We start from the raw sequence: 20,664 nt of genomic DNA on the forward strand, positions 1-20,664 counted from the left end.
AGTCTACCGTTTGGGTTCTACCCAGATAGGGTAATTATGGCACTACACAATGAATTAAATATCTTCAACAGATTTGAATTTTTTTTTTTTTTTTTTTTTTAGTAGACCATCCGTTGCTACCTAAAAAACCATCATTAGAAGAGACTTAGGTGCAAATCTTTTTTATTGCTACTTGGGCTGATGGTAATGTGAATTTTTATTCTTATATGTGATTGCCCTATCTATTTCACTGATTTCCCTTGCCATGTTTTAAACACTTGAATAATTCTGTTAGACGTTTTAAATGAATGTGTAGCTACATTTTAACAGACATTATCATGCAATACTCTGTTTCTTCTTACAATCCCTTACTGAAAATTAGTACAAGAGATTTAAAATTGTGTGGCATCCTTAGTTATCAGTACTTCATTATCACTGTTAAAGGATTTTCTTTTTTTTTAAGATTTAAGGTCAGCCGCAGAAAATATGCCCAATGATTTGCCGTTCAAATCAGCTAACTCATAGGAACTTGTTCCTTTTTTGTTAACAATAATGCAAGGGACATATTGTGGGCCTAGTTTGGCGTTGAAATTGTTGCCTGCTGACGAAAGTCTGAAATTTTTTTTGTACACCCGCTGCCCTATTGTAAAAGGTGGTGCATGCTGTTTATGACGGAGATCGTAGCGTCTTTTATTTTCATCATACGCCTTTTTAAGGTGCTCAACTACAAGCTCTCCCATTCTTTTGCTCACACCTTGCCACCGTTCCATCCTATCACCTACAGACTCCTCCCTGGTTTGTTCCAACCCGTGATCTGAGCCTTTAGAAACTATTTCGTGACCAAAGACTACACAGTGTGGGGTAAACCTAGTCGAGGCATGGATCGTGTTGTTCAGTACGAACTCCATTTCGGAAATTTTCACATCCCACAGCTTTTGATCTTGCTTGACATAGGATCGTATCATGCTGTTGATGGTCCGATTAAGTCTTTCTGCGGGATTTGCTTGACTATGGTGACGAGCACTTGCCCAGTGCTGTACTTCATATCGGCTCAACAATGCTTGAAATTCTTTAGACAGAAAAGAACTCGCATTATCTGAGATAATGATCTGGGGAACCGCGAAGCGTCTGAACCACGACTCTTCCAGATGCTTACATAGGCTTACACTCGAAATCTTTCTCACGGGGACTAGCCGGCAATACTTAGAAAAGATGTCTAAGACAACTAACAAGTGAGCGTTTCCCTGCTTGCTCCGTGGTAAAGACTGAATATAATCTAGGCAAATCAACTGGAAGGGTCGGGTAGCAATTCTTTGTTTTCCCATCTCTGGTATTCTCGAGATAGTGGAGTGCTTGTTCTCTTTACAGCTCTCGCATTTGCTGATGTACCTTTTTACATCGCTGCTCATGCGAGGCCAGTAGTATCGCCTTTTGATCTTTTCTACACATTTGTCAAAACCGATATGAAGATTTTCATCGTGTTCTTGTTTTAGGATTTCGTTTCTAATAGACGCAGGAATACACTGTTTCCATTCGAACCGATAATCCAATGTGTCCGCTTTGGAGGCCACGAATTTGAACAATTTCTGGTCCAAAATTCTGAAATCCACATATTTTTCCGGATCCTCCTTTACTGCCGATAAAAGATTTTCATACCACCCGTCCTCGGACTTAGTATCCAGTGTCTCGATAGAACGGGATAACGCATCGGGTACTACATTGTCCTTCCCCTTTCGATGCCGGATGTCCATGTCAAATTGCTGAAGTGTGATACTCCATCTACTGAGACGTGAGGACGATCGCCACTTCGCGCGCATAATAAAAGTAAGAGCAGCCGAATCAGTCACTAATGTGAATTTAGTTCCTTCAACGTACCCTCTAAACTTTTCTATACTGCGGAGTGCAGCCAACCCCTCCTTCTCAGCAGCGTGGTATCGCAATTCAGCACCCTTCAATTTTTCAGAGAAGTACGCAATAACTTTCTCCTCTCCGTCATGCGTTTGCGTAAGGACACCGGCGATCGCGTTATCACTGGCGTCCGTTTGGATCACGAAAGGAAGAGAAAAGTTGGGGTTAGCCATGACTGGAGCTGCAATCAACCGTTCTTTGATTGTTTGAAATGCCATCCCGGCGGCCTCATTCCATATCACTCGCTTTGGCTTGTTTTGAAGCAAGTCAGTGAGCGGCGCAACAATACTACTGAAGTTGTCGATAAACCTACGGTAATAATTTACCATACCGAGGAATCGTCTCAGTTGTCGAATTGATTTGGGCACCTGATATCCGATGATCGCCTGAATGCGATCAGGATTAGGTCTCAAACCGTCTTTGGATAAAATGTATCCGAGATAAGGTAATTCATGGCAACAAAATTTAGACTTTTGCAAATTAATACAAAGGTTGGCTTCCCCCAGACGTTTTGCTAATTCCTTTAATTTGACCATGTGATCCTCGAACGTCAGTGTGGCTACGACAATATCGTCTAAGTAGACAAATATTGCCGGTTCTAACGCACCATGACCTAACACACGGTCCATGCACTTGCTGAGCGTGGCTGGACTTCCGACTAAACCCATCGGGCAGGATTTATATTGAAATAATCCACGACCCGGGACCGAAAACGCCGTGAACTTCCGAGAATCGGAATTCAACGGAATTTGCAAGAATGCCTGTGATAGGTCAATAGTGGTTAGAAACTTCACCGGCCCTAAGTGGCTTAGGATCCGGTCCTGATGCGGCAAAGGATACGCATCACGTTTGGAACGTTCATTCAATTTGCGAGCATCTAAACACAACCTAACTTCGGGACTATCACGTTTAGCCACGGGAATAATTGGCAATGCCCAATCAGAATCCGAGGGTTCAACGATATCATCCCGAATTAAGTTGTCTAGAGCTCGCTGAACTTTTGCGTGAATATGTGGACTCCAGGGATAGGGATTTTTTCTGACTGGATCCATATTTTTGCATTCATCTTTCAGATGAATGACATGCTCAATAATGTGTGTTTTTGTGAACTTTCCTGGTTCGGCAACTATGAAAAGCTTTTTAACTTCTTCTAGTTCCTGTAATTGTTCTGCTGTTAACGTTTCTTCTTCTTCTTCTAGTTCGTCGGGAGTCTCGTCATCAAGAACATCCATGGGCTGATTCCGGATACTTGGGCAAATATCAAAGCTCAGCCAAAAGTCGTACCCCAGCACACATCTGCGCTGTAGTTTTGGTGCAAACAAAACCGATAAAATCTTCGTAGAGCCATTAAATGTGATGGGAACTTCAGCACATCCCACTACTTCCAAGCTATCCCCTGAAGCAGTCTGCAGATTAACCGATGCTGGCAATAACTTGAGAGCCAAAGATTTTATAATTTTGTTCGCTCCAAGACCAAGAACAGTTCGGGCTGCTCCGCTATCCAGCAATCCGATCAATTCAAATCCCATCAGCTGGATTTTCACAAACGGTCTAGAGTCACCGCTAAGCTTGACAAGCAGTGGAGCTATCTCGTCAACTTCAGCAGTCACTTCCACTTGTGAGTAACCCAACCGATACAAAATCGTAGTTGAATCGGAATCTGAAACAGCTTGAGGACTTTCGAGCTTTTCCGGTTGACTACTCTGCCTCACTGAGTAGTCTCTTTCAAGTTTTTTGATTCACAGTAGGGACACTCCGAAGTAGCGAACCCCGGGAATCCACAAGACCAGCAGAAAAAATTCCTATCCTTTGGACAGTCTTGGAAATTGTGTCCAAATTCGTGGCAATTGAAACAAACCCCTTCCTTTATTGGAATATATGCCCTAACTATTCTTTGTAACGCACCGGTCCCACTAGGGCCTGGTTTGGGATCATGTTTGTTACCAGAGTGGGCCTGCGCAGGTTGTTTGGGTTTCTGATAGCCTTTTGGACCTCCCAAAGCTCTCCGATTATCTTTTTGATAACCTGCCATCTTGTTTCTAGGTTCGGTTTTATGAAACGGGTCCTCATTGTGTCCCGAAAAATGCTGCAGCCGGTTTTGTTGATCGAAAACTCTCCGATCATATTGCTGTAGTTCTTCGAGTTGTGCCGAAGATCTACCTGGGAATCTATCACCTTTTTGAGCATAATATTGACCATTGATTGCATCGAACTTCTTTCCAAATTCCCTCATTTTAGGAATGCTGTTCACGTTGGCCGCTAGCATCGCAATTTTACAATCTTCTCTAGTATTCCGGAAAAGGACGTCGAATTTTTTTTTCTCATCCCACGAACACGACATGTTGCGGAATAAGCGGACCATATCGAGGTAAAAATCTTGGAACTTTTCCCTCTGGCCCTGTCTGCGAGCATGCAACAGACGTTCGTATTGGAAATCTAAATCAACTGGTAAGAATTCATTTTTTAATTCACAAACTAAATTTTCCCACGTACCAAGCTCATTGTTTCCATTGATTTCCATGAACCAAGAGCGCGCCTTCCTTGTAAACAAGTAGTGTGCTGATGCGAAAAGATCCGCATTGGAATAACCTTCCGACCTAGCTGTAAACTCCACTTCCTTCAGGAACTCGTTAAGTTTTCGGCCGTTATCCATCCCATCATAGCGCACCGACCACTTGTGAATCGGTAGATGATGTTCTCTTCTAGAACGACCGTCTACTTCCTCCCCCAGATGGTTTGCGCTTGCATGGGTGGATCTCGGCTTCAACTTGTCCCCAAAACTATCCAACGAACTGCATCTACCTTTAAGCCATTCACAAAAATCTTGTGTAGCAGTATTTTTTTGCAGATCTGTGTTGGCGCGGGCTGCTTCCTGGTTGTTATTTATTCGGGTGCTGTTCGACGATTTAATTGGCAAATTTACCGCTTTAGTTTTATTTTCACTCGCGACTTCTAAGGCTTCTATGCGCTGCAGAAGTTGACTAATAACAACTTTTAAACGTTCGTTTTCGGAAGCTAATCTAATTATGGTTTCATCTCTACCCCCGTTCATTTCGCTTCGCTCCTTTTCTAATTGTTCTTCCTCAAATTCATCCTCCATTTCAACTTCTTCAATTCTTTCCAAACTTTCTTGTTGTCCTTCTTTCGGAGAATGTTCTTGTTCATCTTCTTCTATTTCAACATTTTCTATTTCTCTATTAATTTCCATCGCTAATTCTTTTTGAAAGCTTTCGTTGATTATGCTTAGTTCGGTTTGCCTAACGTCAGCGAATGGTGAGACAATCGAATAGAATTTAACTATCAACCTCATGCATTCCATTGCTACGATTGTTAAATTATTCAGGTCTTTTTCATCCTTAATATGTGGTTTGAGACGATGCATGCGGAAAAAAATATGGATGAGTTGAGATTTAAATATTTGATCAGGTACTTTTTTTGTCTTAGTCCCTTCAAGAATCTCTTGAATGTTTTTCAATTTGGTTCCACACCAATTTAGTTCCTGCTCCACTGATTCCCAACAAGCCAAATAATCTGCTTTGTTTTCTTTAATTTCAGATTTCAATAGACCGCGTAGCGAACGTTCTCTCCTCGATCTGGAATCATTCGGAATAAGTGCATTACGAACATGCAATTCGTGGTTTAGTTCCTCTTCAGCGAGATGTGCCGTATTTAGCATAGAATAAAGTTTTCTTAAATGCATCAAATCCATTTTATAAGAAATAGGTAATAGAAAAATAGAAAAAGAAAAGAGTTGGTTTCTAAAAATCAAATTAACTAATTGAAAGTGTAACAAATTTATGAAAATAATGAACACTTAAACAAAACAAGTTAAATTTGTAGAATTATCTAAATTTAGATTAGTGTATATTTAAGTTTAAATTTAAAATTCACTAATAAATAGTGTTTCCCCTTGTTGTTATTATTTAAATTTAAAGAACTTCACACAGCACAAATGAGATTAAACGCAAATAATATACTTTGTTAAAACTTAAGGTTTTAACCAAATGTAGGACTTAGGTACACACTTTTAAGCAATCGTGTTATTCAGTCTATTTAGACATCAGAACCCCTTCAAAGCAAGTGAAAATTTCAAGGCAGTGCAAATGTAAGAAAAATTTTCCAGATTTCAGTAAAAGTTGAAATGAGAAGGCATGGGCGTTTTCCCAGAGACGTACGCAAGATACTTGAGCTACCTCTCTACGATATGCGTGGTAAGACTATGGAAAGTTGGGCGCCAAATATGTAAATGTTGCTATTACCCCCCCACCGGCGAATTAGGGACTCCCTTCTATGGGCCTCAGGGCGGCACGCTTATCCAAAGCAAGTCGCAGGGAATGTCACTCAAATGATCGGAAAACCCCTTATTATTGCACTTCTCGTTACTTTATTCTGAACGTGTTTGCACCACTGCCTTGTACCTCCCACTTTCTTAAAGCTAGGCTAACCTGTAGGGCCTCGCCCTTGTTGACACGAAGAATGTCCCGGAACTCTTGCAGGAACAAACGGAGCCGGACGCGATGTAACGATCGGGTAAGCGGTCTGGTTTTGGATGGAACCCTTTTTGCGTTCGACCTTCCGTGTGCGCAGATTCGGAGCGTGGACACACCAAGGTTGTAAGTCACACGTCGGTGGCCTTTGAGGGTCGGGTTCGCCTTTTTGGAGGACGGCAATTATCCGCGACCGTTGCCAATCCGGAACCGTATCGATGGTTGGCCTAGTTTTGGCCTAAACCAAAAGGGGTCCTAGTTGCGAGAGAACTTGCATTAGGAATCAAGTCCTTAGGGCGGATACAAAATGGCGGTTCTTCGGTTCACTGGCTTACCTGGTGTCTGGCTGTGAGTTCTTCAACACTTCCAACTTGATTTTGCGGTTTAACTATTCGCGCTGAATGCTGTTGGAAAAGTGAACCAGCACCAGGCCGCCGCATTTTGACCGGCCTTGAACCATCAGTTCAGGTCGTTGCCTTCGCCTCTCTCGGAACCCGATCGCATTTCGTATTTCTCTCTTCAGGCGTCGCTGTCGATCGTTGTTGGCTACCAAGCGGTTTCGGTAACGTAGGTGTCAGCCATCTGGTTGTGGTTTGATGAGGCATGGTAGTTGTGTGCTATTGACGTGTGGCGCTGTCGTCGTTTCGAAGGTTGCATTTTTGGGGAAAAAACCTCACACCCAAATGATACCCACTGCGATTCTACATCAACCAAACCTACGCTACCTGCGAACAATCCCTAAAACCTCGATGGGAGCGTTATCTGGCGCTTACAAATTTTTTTATTTGAGCCAGGTGAAGGTTATCTGGGGCAAGAACTTGTGCTACGTACCATAACTTTGATAATAAATACGTGTTGAGAATGAAAATTCTCTCCATCAGATTCAATTTCCTTGTATTATGCATGTGGCTAGTTTTTCTGAGAGTATTTATTAATTTTTCATAATTTAGACGTACCATTTCTTTATAATTGTCTTTGACAATTATTCCCAAAATTTTCAACTCATTTTTTTCAGATATTTGTTGCGGTCCTATAAAACAATTATTAAAACGTAAAAAACCTGATTTTTTTTTCATTTAATTTGATACCAGCTGTCATTTGAAATTCTGATATAATTTGCAGCGCTAAATCAAACTCATTATCATCACGAATAACCAGGGTTAGATCATCGGCATACGCGAACACTTTTAGAAAATTCCCATCTATAAAGATACCCCGAAGGTTAGTACTTAATCTACGTATTAGTGGTTCTACATAAAGCGAAAATAAAATCATTGATAAAGGACAACCTTGTCTTACAGATCTGTGTATGTTAATCGAATTAGTTAGAGAGCCATTCACCATAACTTGCGAAGTCGCATTTTTATAAAGATTTTTCAATAATATTATAAATTGCTGTGAGAACCCAAATTTACGTAATACGTTCCATAGTTCATCATGGTTTACTGAGTCAAAAGCTTTTTGTAAATCTATTGTTAAAATAGCATATTTGATTTTTCGTGATTGCTGCGCTTTTAGGATTAGTGTTCTAAGTTGATCTAAGTTAGTGATACATGATTTTTTTCCAACACCAGCTGATTGCCCTTCACCCAAGAGATTTTGTGTATATTTTGTTAGTCTATTAGCAATTATTTTGGCAAAAATTTTATAATCCGTATTTAACAAACTAATGGGACGATAGTTAGTAAGGTCATTGAATTTTCCTGTTTTATGAATTAGCTTGATCACACCGTTTGCAAAGTTTTCTTGCATCATTATAGATCCATCTAAAAAACCATTGAATAATTTCAGCATGTCGTCTTTTAGAAATTCTAGATATTGATCATAAAATTCGTATGTTAGACCATCTGGACCCGGTGTTTTTTTCTTATTAGAACTTTTTATTGTGTGTCTTAATTCAGCTTCATCAATAGGAGAGATAAGGGTATCGTTTTGATCGTTTGTTAAAAATCGATTGATATCATCGAGTCGATCGGGTGAATTTGAAAGGGGAGGAACATTTTTAAAATTTTCAGAAAAATAATCGAAAACCACCTGCTTTGTGTCTTTGTTGTTTGTCGAGTCTAATTTTAATTTGAACTTTTTAGTTTCTTGTTTCAAGGTCTTTGCCATTTGAAAAATACTAAGTTTTTCACTTTCAAGCATAGTAGATGACTGACAACGGGTTATGTAATTTAAAATGCGTTTTTGTTCAATAGCTAGAATGGCCGTTTTGACTTCTTTCATTTCACTTAAAACATTTTTTCCTTCAGCTTGAGTTTTCATTAGTTCATCAAGTCTTTTAAAATGTTTAGCCTTTTCTGATTCAATTTTACGATTCAATTCAAATGATTTAGTTTTAAAATATTGTTTGGTCTTTGATTTGAAATCATATGACCACCATTCAGAAAAGTTATTGCGGTATTTTACTCTCTTTTTTAAGTCACAATAGATGTTTTTGAATTCATCGAAGTTTCCGTCATTTTTCAACATATGAGGATTAATTTTCCAAAAACCACGTCCCCAGACTGGAGCAACATCGTCAGGACTAATTTTATATGTTACTACAATTCCGTGATGATCGGAAAAAGTTAACGGATGCGTTTCAAATTTTGAAACACGTTTTGAAAAATCAGGATCTACATAAAATCTATCTAATCTAGAAGCAGAATTTAATCTAAAAAAAGTGAAACTGTGATTATTTTGTCCAACATCCTTTAATTTAAATAGATCTACTAATTCTTGTAAGCCGTTACAAAACTGTTTGAATTCACTTTTAGTGTCTTTGGCATCCAAAATGCAGTTGAAATCTCCCCCCACAAGGGTCCATTTTGCATTAGATTTGTTCAGGTGAGGAATAATTGTTTGTCTGAACAACACATCTCTTTCGTTTTTTCCCTGAGATCCAGAGTGACCGTAAACATTTATAACATTTATGTTGTCCAACACCAAAGAAACGAGTCTACCAGTTGGGTCTAACAGAGCTTCTGAGAAATCAAGGGTTTTTCTAATTAAAATCGCAGTCCCTACATTGTCTTGACTTCTGTTAACTTCTGTTAACATAAGCATGATAGTTTGTAAGAAACCCAAAATCATTAAATGAGACCTCCTGTAACAGAATAACATCTAAGTCTTTTTGTATAATAAACTCTTTCAGCAATTGTTTCTTAACATTTAAAGTAATGGAATTTAAGTTAATTGATCCTATCCTTCTTGTAAAGATCATGTTGTTATGATTTTATAATCACGTTGATAAAAAAAGAAAATCAATCCACCAAAACCAAACACAAATTTCTGCAACAACACCAAAGCTCAACACAAAACATAAAAGTGATAAACCATCTCCCAATTCCCTTTTGAAGTCATCATCCTACCAAAAAAAGCTGTGTGAACATAGACTTTCTCACTTATTTGGGTTGTCATCATCTGCCCGACTGCGTGATCTGGTTTTCGTAACTGATCGCTCTCTAATTTTACCTCTCTCTTGCGATGTTTTTGCGATCACCTCCAGTGCGTTTATCGAATCACCACCATTGGCCCTGTGCAGCTTCCTCCTACTTCTCTCGATAGTACGGAATCCTCTTTCGTCACCGTCTGTATCCGACGTCGACTTCTCTACGTTGAGCAATGGACGCTTACCAAGTTTCTCTGCCACGCTCTCCGTGTTCGATGTTTCCATCTCTTCGTCGCTTCGTTCAGCTTGTACCACCTGCTCAGCGACAACGTGGTCGCCTTGTGTCGTTGGATTGCTGTCTCCACTTTCGCCTCTTGATGATTTGAGCACCTGCATGTTAAGTTGCAGTTTTCCCGAATTTTCCTCTACACGTTCATTGTTACTCGTGTTAGTCGCACTTTTCACAGCATTAGCATACGAATTTGATTCTTTTCCCTGATTTTCACTTTTTCCACTGGAATTGTTTGCTTCACCAACACTCGGTGAATCGGTTTTGGACAGTTTTTTCGGACAATTAACTTTTAAATGTCCCTCTTCTTTGCACAAAAAACATTTGAACTTCAACCCATCATAATAAACACGTCCCCTACGGTTAACGAAGTATAAGGTTGACGGTATATCCTTTTTAATATCCATATAGACACCACGCACTCCTGTAAACAGGTTGAGCTCCAACTCTGGGGGGAACTTTTCTCTCACAGAACGTTTCACAGATCCATATTTGCCAAGGACTAACGAAATTTCAAGGTCAGAAATTTCAGGTGGCAGATCAAAGATCCGCACATACCGGAGACAACCGCCTGCAACAGACATTTGAACTTGAACTGTTTTTCCATTCGAATATCGAAATTCCATGTTTTCAGGGTTTTGAAGAAGCGCCTCCTTCATGTCTTGTTCGGTCTTAAATTTAATGCACACACAACGTTCATCCGAAATTTTATAAGTAGACTCCATTTTGTTTTTGTCCGCGTCGAAATCTTTGACGAAACGAGCCATCTCCACAAGCGTGGGACCAGCTGCATTCTCCGGGAACCGAAATACCAAAGTATTCTTGACTACTCCGTCCGACATTTCCAGGCCTCGAAGTTTCAAGGAAGTATGACCAAAAAGCAAAAACGGGGGGTCAAATCCCCACTCGTGACAACGTGGTTCGAGATAGCTCACTAAAACCGTTGATAGTCTCTCAAAAACACGACTGCTCACTCCAAAGTCTGATCGTAAACTGATCTGGGATCAAATGAAAAAAAAAGTCCTAGCTTTTGAATGGCTAAATAATTGGCAATGCTTTTTTTCGATGAGCAATATTGTTCTATCAGAGACACCGTGTACCGTGAATACAGTAGGGGTAGGTACCAGATGATTTTTCTTTATTCATATGTACCATATAACAAGTTCCAAACCGATAAACTGCCAACGGTTTCTTACACACTGGAGATTGTTATCCGGGCCATATCCGGGCCCAGTTAATTCGGGTAATAACATCTTAAAACCTGGCAAGATGCAGGGAAATTTGAAAAATTATATTTTCGTCGAAACACTTCAACAGATTTATAAGCGTAGGTTAGGTTTCCAAAAAATGGTTCTTGTTTATATCCGGGCTTTTTCAAAGAAAATCGGACCACCGAGCCGGACTTGATCTTTCTAATGTTTTATACTAAATTTTCGAGCAAGTCCGGATAAAACCGGGCAATATGGTAAGCTAAGATTAAATACCTAAACGTATTACGACCTGTAATGTATTCAAGAAAATGACTTTCACCATGAAAATGAAGCAAATTATTCCCCGTACTAAGTACTATTCCGTAACTATAGTAACTATTCCGCACGAATAATTAGTGTCTTCAGAGTCATCCGTGCAGTTACGCATCGCCTAAAGGAGTCATGCGTATGCATTTGCGTAACCCCATACGAAACTTTGATCCGTCTAAATCTGCCTCAAGACGCATCGAAGCACATGTTTGTGCAAATATGCATACTTCCTTTTTACGAACCAAGACGAGAACATCCCTCGCCCGATCCAGAATAATTGTAATTGGAGCTGTTATCCACGACCAGAATGTAAAAGCTTATAATCGGCTTGCATCCTGCTGCTCAAGTAAGAGTGCAAGTGCAAGTTCCCCGGGAGACGATCATGCGTGTTTGTCACTCTGGCTGGTCCCTATCCACCAATCCAGCGGAGCTCGTTTCTTATCTGTGTGGCTAAATCTTCCACGTCACGCCACATTTTGTTTTTGTTTTTAATTTTCGCTTTGGCTCGTCAAGCTTTCCTTACACCTTTCCTTTCGCTGGTACGCTGAGTCCCCTGTCTCGATCACTTACGACGATGCGTTTCAGTTCTGTCAAATACCTTACGCAGAAACAGAAAAAGAGGATTCCTTCCTGTACCTACTCCAATTTTCGAATCCCTTCCCATCCGCACCCCAAGCGTCCCTTCGGTTAAGCAACAATTGGCAGTGCCGTTGTTGTCATTGCGCAAATTCTCGCTTTTTAACCGGACATGCCATGTCCCTGATCTTGATCGTGAAAATTTTACCCATAAATGAAATATGTGCGCACGGGTGACATGCGTCTGGGTTCTTCTTTCCTCCTTTCTCCATGCGCGCGCACGTTCCAGCAACGAACGCCAGAACTGGTCCACGGTCAACACTCACTCTGCAAGGACTGTCCTTTTCGTTCGGAAACTCGTCTTCCGTGTGCAATGGAGGTTATGAATGAAAACTGGAACTCGCTGCCTGCACGGAATAATGATCGAACAGCTTAAACCCGAAACGCAAAAACGGCAGGTGAACCCATCGACTAACTCACTACTCGATCAAACAGCGCAGAAATAATGCGTTCTGCGTCTGGGAACTGGTTCGTACTTTTAAGCTATCGCGTTTATTTGATGTTGATTCATGACAGAGTTTGGTTGGATCAATCTTTGAGGATTATGTTTATTCTTACTTTAGTTATGTTGTCTTTTATAATAAAGCGCCTTTATGTAATCCTTATCTTTCAATGATTTTTTTAACAAAGAAAAGTGCCATTTACTATAAAAAAAACCGGATAATAAAAGTACAGAAAATCAAATACCTACATATTTGTAAAGTTTTTTACGACTGTTCTAGATATAAAATTGATCATTGAATTTTTTGAATTTTAATTGTTCATTGCGTTGCTGAAAATTGATGCAATCATACTATCTGAAAAAGATATGTTCATATTTTCAAAACCTGAAGACATTTTGAAGAGTAGTTTTCGGAAATTCATCAAACCAGATTAGTTTAGCCCAACATGAAATTATCAACTCATTGTGAGCCACTGACAAAAATGACAAGAATGAAAAAAATTACAAAATAACAAAAATGTCAAAAATAATAAAAATGACAAAAATGACAAAAATGACAAAAATGACAAAAATGACAAAAATGACAAAAATGACAAAAAAGGCAAAAAAGGCAAAAATGGCAAAAATGACAAAAATGACAAAAATGACAAAAATGACAAAAATGACAAAAATGACAAAAATGACAAAAATGACAAAAATGACAAAAATGACAAAAATGACAAAAATGACAAAAATGACAAAAATGACAAAAATGACAAAAATGACAAAAATGACAAAACTGACAAAAATGACAAAAATGACAAAAATGACAAAAATGACAAAAATGACAAAAATGACAAAAATGCCAAAAATGACAAAAATGACAAATATGACAAAAATGACAAAAATGACAAAAATGACAAAAATGACAAAAATGACAAAAATGACAAAAATGACAAAAATGACAAAAATGACCAAAATGACAAAAATCACAAAAATGACAAAAATGACAAAAATGACAAAAATGACAAAAATGACAAAAATGACAAAAATGACAAAAATGACAAAAATGACAAAAATGACAAAAATGACAAAAATGACAAAAATGACAAAAATGACAAAAATGACAAAAATGACAAAAATGACAAAAATGACAAAAATGACAAAAATGACAAAAATGACAAAAATGACAAAAATGACAAAAATGACAAAAATGACAAAAATGACAAAAATGACAAAAATTACAAAAATGACAAAAATGACAAAAATGACAAAAATGACAAAAATGACAAAAATGACAAAAATGACAAAAATGACAAAAATGACAAAAATGACAAAAATGACAAAAATGACAAAAATGACAAAAATGACAAAAATGACAAAAATGACAAAAATGACAAAAATGACAAAAATGACAAAAATGACAAAAATGACAAAAATGACAAAAATGACAAAAATGACAAAAATGACAAAAATGACAAAAATGACAAAAATGACAAAAATGACAAAAATGACAAAAATGACAAAAATGACAAAAATGACAAAAATGACAAAAATGACAAAAATGACAAAAAAGGCAAAAAAGGCAAAAATGACAAAAATGACAAAAATGACAAAAATGACAAAAATGACAAAAATGACAAAAATGACAAAAATGACAAAAATGACAAAAATGACAAAAATGACAAAAATGACAAAAATGACAAAAATGACAAAAATGACAAAAATGACAAAAATGACAAAAATGACAAAAATGACAAAAATGACAAAAATGACAAAAATGCCAAAAATGACAAAAATGACAAATATGACAAAAATGACAAAAATGACAAAAATGACAAAAATGACAAAAATGACAAAAATGACAAAAATGACAAAAATGACAAAAATGACCAAAATGACAAAAATCACAAAAATGACAAAAATGACAAAAATGACAAAAATGACAAAAATGACAAAAATGACAAAAATGACAAAAATGACAAAAATGACAAAAATGACAAAAATGACAAAAATGACAAAAATGACAAAAATGACAAAAATGACAAAAATGACAAAAATGACAAAAATGACAAAAATGACAAAAATGACAAAAATGACAAAAATGACAAAAATTACAAAAATTACAAAAATGACAAAAATGACAAAAATGACAAAAATGACAAAAATGACAAAAATGACAAAAATGACAAAAATGACAAAAATGACAAAAATGACAAAAATGACAAAAATGACAAAAATGACAAAAATGACAAAAATGACAAAAATGACAAAAATGACAAAAATGACAAAAATGACAAAAATGACAAAAATGACAAAAATGACAAAAATGACAAAAATGACAAAAATGACAAAAATGACAAAAATGACAAAAATGACAAAAATGACAAAAATGACAAAAATGACAAAAATGACAAAAATGACAAAAATGACAAAAATGACAAAAATGACAAAAATGACAAAAATGACAAAAATGACAAAAATGACAAAAATGACAAAAAAGGCAAAAAAGGCAAAAATGACAAAAATGACAAAAATGACAAAAATGACAAAAATGACAAAAATGACAAAAATGACAAAAATGACAAAAATGACAAAAATGACAAAAATGACAAAAATGACAAAAATGACAAAAATGACAAAAATGACAAAAATGACAAAAATGACAAAAATGACAAAAATGACAAAAATGACAAAAATGACAAAAATGACAAAAATGACAAAAATGACAAAAATGACAAAAATAAAAAAATGACAAAAATGACAAAAATGACAAAAATGACAAAAATGACAAAAATGACAAAAATGACAAAAATGACAAAAATGACAAAAATGACAAAAATGACAAAAATGACAAAAATGACAAAAATGACAAAAATGACAAAAATGACAAAAATGACAAAAATGACAAAAATGAAAAAAATGACAAAAATGACAAAAATGACAAAAATGACAAAAATGACAAAAATGACAAAAATGACAAAAATGACAAAAATTACAAAAATGACAAAAATGACAAAAATGACAAAAATGACAAAAATGACAAAAATGACAAAAATGACAAAAATGACAAAAATGACAAAAATGACAAAAATGACAAAAATGACAAAAATGACAAAAATGACAAAAATGACAAAAATGACAAAAATGACAAAAATGACAAAAATGACAAAAATGACAAAAATGACAAAAAAGACAAAAATGACAAAAATGACAAAAATGACAAAAATGACAAAAATGACAAAAATGACAAAAATGACAAAAATGACAAAAATGACAAAAATGACAAAAATGACAAAAATGACAAAAATGACAAAAATGACAAAAATGACAAAAATGACAAAAATGACAAAAATGACAAAAATGACAAAAATGACAAAAATGACAAAAATGACAAAAATGACAAAAATGACAAAAATGACAAAAATGACAAAAATGACAAAAATGACAAAAATGACAAAAATCACAAAAATCACAAAAATCACAAAAATCACAAAAATGACAAAAATGACAAAAATGACAAAAATGACAAAAATGACAAAAATGACAAAAATGACAAAAATGACAAAAATGACAAAAATGACAAAAATGACAAAAATGACAAAAATGACAAAAATGACAAAAATGACAAAAATGACAAAAATGACAAAAATGACAAAAATGACAAAAATGACAAAAATGACAAAAATCACAAAAATGACAAAAATGACAAAAATGACAAAAATGACAAAAATGACAAAAATGACAAAAATGACAAAAATGACAAAAATGACAAAAATGACAAAAATGACAAAAATGACAAAAATGACAAAAATGACAAAAATGACAAAAATGACAAAAATGAGAAAAATGAGAAAAATGACAAAAATGACAAAAATGACAAAAATGACAAAAATGACAAAAATGACAAAAATGACAAAAATGACAAAAATGACAAAAATGACAAAAATGACAAAAATGACAAAAATGACAAAAATGACAAAAATGACAAAAATGACAAAAATGACAAAAATGACAAAAATGACAAAAATGACAAAAATGACAAAAATGACAAAAATGACAAAAATGACAAAAATGACAAAAATGACAAAAATGACAAAAATGACAAAAATGACAAAAATGACAAAAATGACAAAAATGACAAAAATGACAAAAATGACAGAAATGACAAAAATGACAAAAATGACAAAAATGACAAAATGTATGTATGTATGTATGTATAATCCATCCAACGACCCCATGAGCTGGCAGGTATGTTATGCAAAAGAGCCAATATTAATCCATTTGATTAAAATTGTTCAATCGCGGGTGCTGGTGGTGTTAGCTCTATTGAAATTCCAGTAACCCATTTCAGAATGGCACCTGCACATCCCGAGGCTACTTTCATTGCCAATAAGCCCCGCCCAATCATAGCCGCATGATCAAATGGGTCATGTAATTATGATTAGTCTTTCCATCTTTTATTGTTGACATATCTAGGAACTTCATGAATATAATCGCCAAATTATATAAACTTAGCACCCTAATACGTCCAATAAAAGATGGACATGTATTTAGTTTATGATTTCATTTATAGTTACTATTATGGTATAGATGAAGATGAATAATAAGTTTTAAAAAATAATTTAACAATGGTCGTAAGAGTTGAAAACTGGAATATAGCAATCGTATTTTTCTGGAAAAAAAAAACATGATTAATAAAACATTTGATGCATAGATTGTTCGAAATTTCTCCTTTTCTACTTGTTATTCATCCTGTGGCGATCCAGCTGAAAATCTTAAGGATTTACAAATATTTATATTATAATGTAAATATAATGACTGTATATTTTTTACGAATCTGAAACCATTAATATATTAAATTAAATAATAAATTAAAAAAGTTCTTGTACTTAGATTTAAATATCTCGGACGGCATAACAGTAATTTGAAATCCCTCTTTTGCATATTGAAGGTGAATAAGTTTTCTATCGATCATCTCAACACTGTTTTTGCGTTTGACCAACAGTATTGTTGATATTTGTTACTTTATGAGAAAAAAAATTATAAAAAACGCATTTTTTTAGAGAAAACTTTGTTTCAACGAAAGTTTTAGACTCGATGGTAGCATTCAAAAAATCTGATTGTCATTTGCTCTTGAATGTTAATTTAAAACAAAGATTTTAAGTGGTTATTTATCAAAATCGGTTGAAAATTGAAGAAGTTATGGCTACTTTACCATAACTGAAATTTTTGGAGTTTTTAATAATTTAACGAACCGCAGTACACTTATCATAGTATAGGAAGAATGAAACATGATAAATCTCAATCGCTCCAAGTCAAAATTATTTATTAGCTTACCAGAAGGTCACATGCCAAGTTTCAGGAAGATCTGACCATAGGGAGGGGTTGCTTAAGTCTTAAACGTGAATAAAATTTTGAGGTATTTTGCCCGGAAGGAACGAAAAATACTGGTTTTTCATCAATAACTTTTTTCATCACTAGCTGATTGATTTTTATGGTTGATTTTCTCAAAGCCTAAGTTTAGACAAATATTTCACCCGAAGACTGTAACTCGATTGGATTTGAAACAGAAAAGTTATTGTGGTTCAAAGATTGTATTTTGATCGAAAATTGTCGTATAAAACGCAATGCGTAAAAAGTACTCATTGCGTGTTGGACAAAATTTGCGGCCTTCGAACCGCAATAACTTTTCTGTTTCAAATCCAATCGAGTTACAGTCTTCGGGTGAAATATTTGTTTCAACTTAGGCTTTGAGAAAATCCACCATAAAAAACAATCAGCTAGTGATGAAAAAAGTTATTGGTGAAAAACCAGTATTTTTCGTTCCTTCCGGGCAAAATATCTCAAAATTTTATTCACGTTCGAGACTTAAGCAACCCCTCCCTATAGTCAGATCTTCCTGAAACTTGGCATGTGACCTTCTGGTAAGCTAATAAATAATTTTGACTTGGAGCGATTGAGATTTATCATGTTTCATTCTTCCTATACTATGATAAGTGTACTGCGGTTCGTTAAATTATTAAAAACTCCAAAAATTTCAGTTATGGTAAAGTAGCCATAACTTCTTCAATTTTCAACCGATTTTGATAAATAACCACTTAAAATCTTTGTTTTAAATTAACATTCAAGCGCAAAAGACAATCAGATTTTTTAAATGCTACCATCGAGTCTAAAACTTTCGTTGAAACAAAATTTACTCTAAAAAAATGCGTTTTTAATAAATTTTTTTCTCATAAAGTCACAAATATAAACAATACAGTTGGTCAAACTCAAAAACAAATCTAAGTACAAGTACTTTTTTAATTTTTTCGAAATTTCATATTTGGAGCATAACTTAAAAACGGTTCTACTGAGATTTTTTTGAATTTCATTTTCTGATTCAGCGCCCGATTTTACATTAAAAATGTTGGTCAGCAAATCAAGTTCACGATTTTTTTAAAATTTTGTAAACTAGTGTAATTAGTAATATTATGTTGAACAAAAGCTGGTTTAAGTTTGTTTTTTTTTGTTCTTGAGGAATTTAAATACACTGTGTCTTTCATCCCGTAAACTGTTTGAAAACACTCATTTCTGTCCTACGCATGCAACCTGTATAAATTTCTATAAAGGTGGCGCAGATCCTACGTCACTACTGACCATGTTTAAATATCCTAGGCAACAGCAGTCGGCGAGTTGTTGTTATGAAAATTTGTTGAATTCGGTCGCTTGTATTGAACGGTTTGCAGTCGAAAAAGGCTTTATGTGAGTGGTTTTGGTTTTTTTTTTAAATCTAAATATCTCATTTTTCCAGTGAAAACATTGCATTCTCCTGCTGCGTCCAGCTTTGGCAGACTTGACATCGTGGAGGAACCGTTCCAGAGATAGTTTACTTTGAGCACCGGCACCGGTTTTTCCGAATTGCATTGAACCAATAAGAACAAATGAGCGAGGAAAATTTTCTCACCCACCAGGTAGAAATAGTTGCCCCCTCAGGAAGTAAACCCCTCTTATTGCCTTGGGAAATACCACATTCCCGAATCAAGAACCGATCATTTCTATACGGTGATGACCAACTTATCTGAATCCAAAACACCTTTCATCATCTCGATAATATCGATGTGATCGTTCCGTTTGGGAAACGTTGGGCCCGTTTTAGGCTACAGAAGTCGATGCACGCATGGCTGGAAAATCTGTAAACTCCCTCTTTCTCTATCAATGTAAATAATTCGTGTATTAAAGCAAAATCCAGCGCAGTTTGTGGTAAGTTGCTTTGTTTCATTTCATAAAATACTGAAATGTTTAATGTTCTTGCCAAACACATACAAAATATCATATTTTATTCTAGGGAAACTTTCGTGGATGACCGGACTTTTCATTTCCTGGCCGAGAACACTGCCATAGGGGAGAGGCAGGTAATATGCGCATATTAAGGAAAACACTCATTTTCTCCCATATTCCGATAGATAGGAGCCTGAAAACTATACGCACATGAGCGGACATCTGTTTTCTATACGTAAGAGCATTTTTTCTGTTAAAATCTCTTACAGTTTTTGTGAAAATAATTTTATAATAAAAGAAGTCAAAACAGCCGATTTCCGAAACCGGCGGGCTAAATGCGTATATTTATGTTTTAAGCTATATTTCATTTACACTCGCAATATTTTGAAATTATTTAATTGAAAATGGTAGAAACGGATGTTAGGCATACGTCAAGGTTGAAATTTTGGTGAAATTTTTTACATCACTAGTTCTTTGGCATGAAACATAGTTAAGTATACCATATGGCCATATTTCATGGTAATATTTTGTTCATATCGTATTTTTATCGGATCAGTATGAAGTTCTTCTTTTTTCGCTGTAAGATCGTGATTTGAGCGTAGATTTAATGTTTAAATGATAGGAAGTAAAAAATTTATAAGAATAATCTATTTTTCTTGATATAGGCATTTAACCTGCCTTGATATAGGCATTCAGAACCTGTCTCGTATTCCAATATCTTATCATCTACAACTTTGCCAAAAGCTTCAATTTGTTGAATTTCCGATTTTCAGATGAATAAGAAAGAAAAA

At 35.5% G+C, this 20,664-nt stretch overlaps 1 long non-coding RNA gene across 1 annotated transcript; it reads left to right on the top strand.

The window, feature by feature from the left end:
- The first annotated feature begins 19,319 nt into the window (after positions 1 to 19,319).
- Positions 19,320 to 20,067, top strand: LOC129750937 (uncharacterized). Its single transcript, XR_008738531.1, has 3 exons — positions 19,320 to 19,357; positions 19,407 to 19,855; positions 19,941 to 20,067. It is a non-coding gene; the product is annotated as an uncharacterized LOC129750937 (long non-coding RNA).
- Positions 20,068 to 20,664: the final 597 nt, after the last annotated feature.

Source organism: Uranotaenia lowii, chromosome 3, assembly GCF_029784155.1.
Source record: "Uranotaenia lowii strain MFRU-FL chromosome 3, ASM2978415v1, whole genome shotgun sequence".
Classification (NCBI taxonomy): domain Eukaryota; kingdom Metazoa; phylum Arthropoda; class Insecta; order Diptera; family Culicidae; genus Uranotaenia; species Uranotaenia lowii.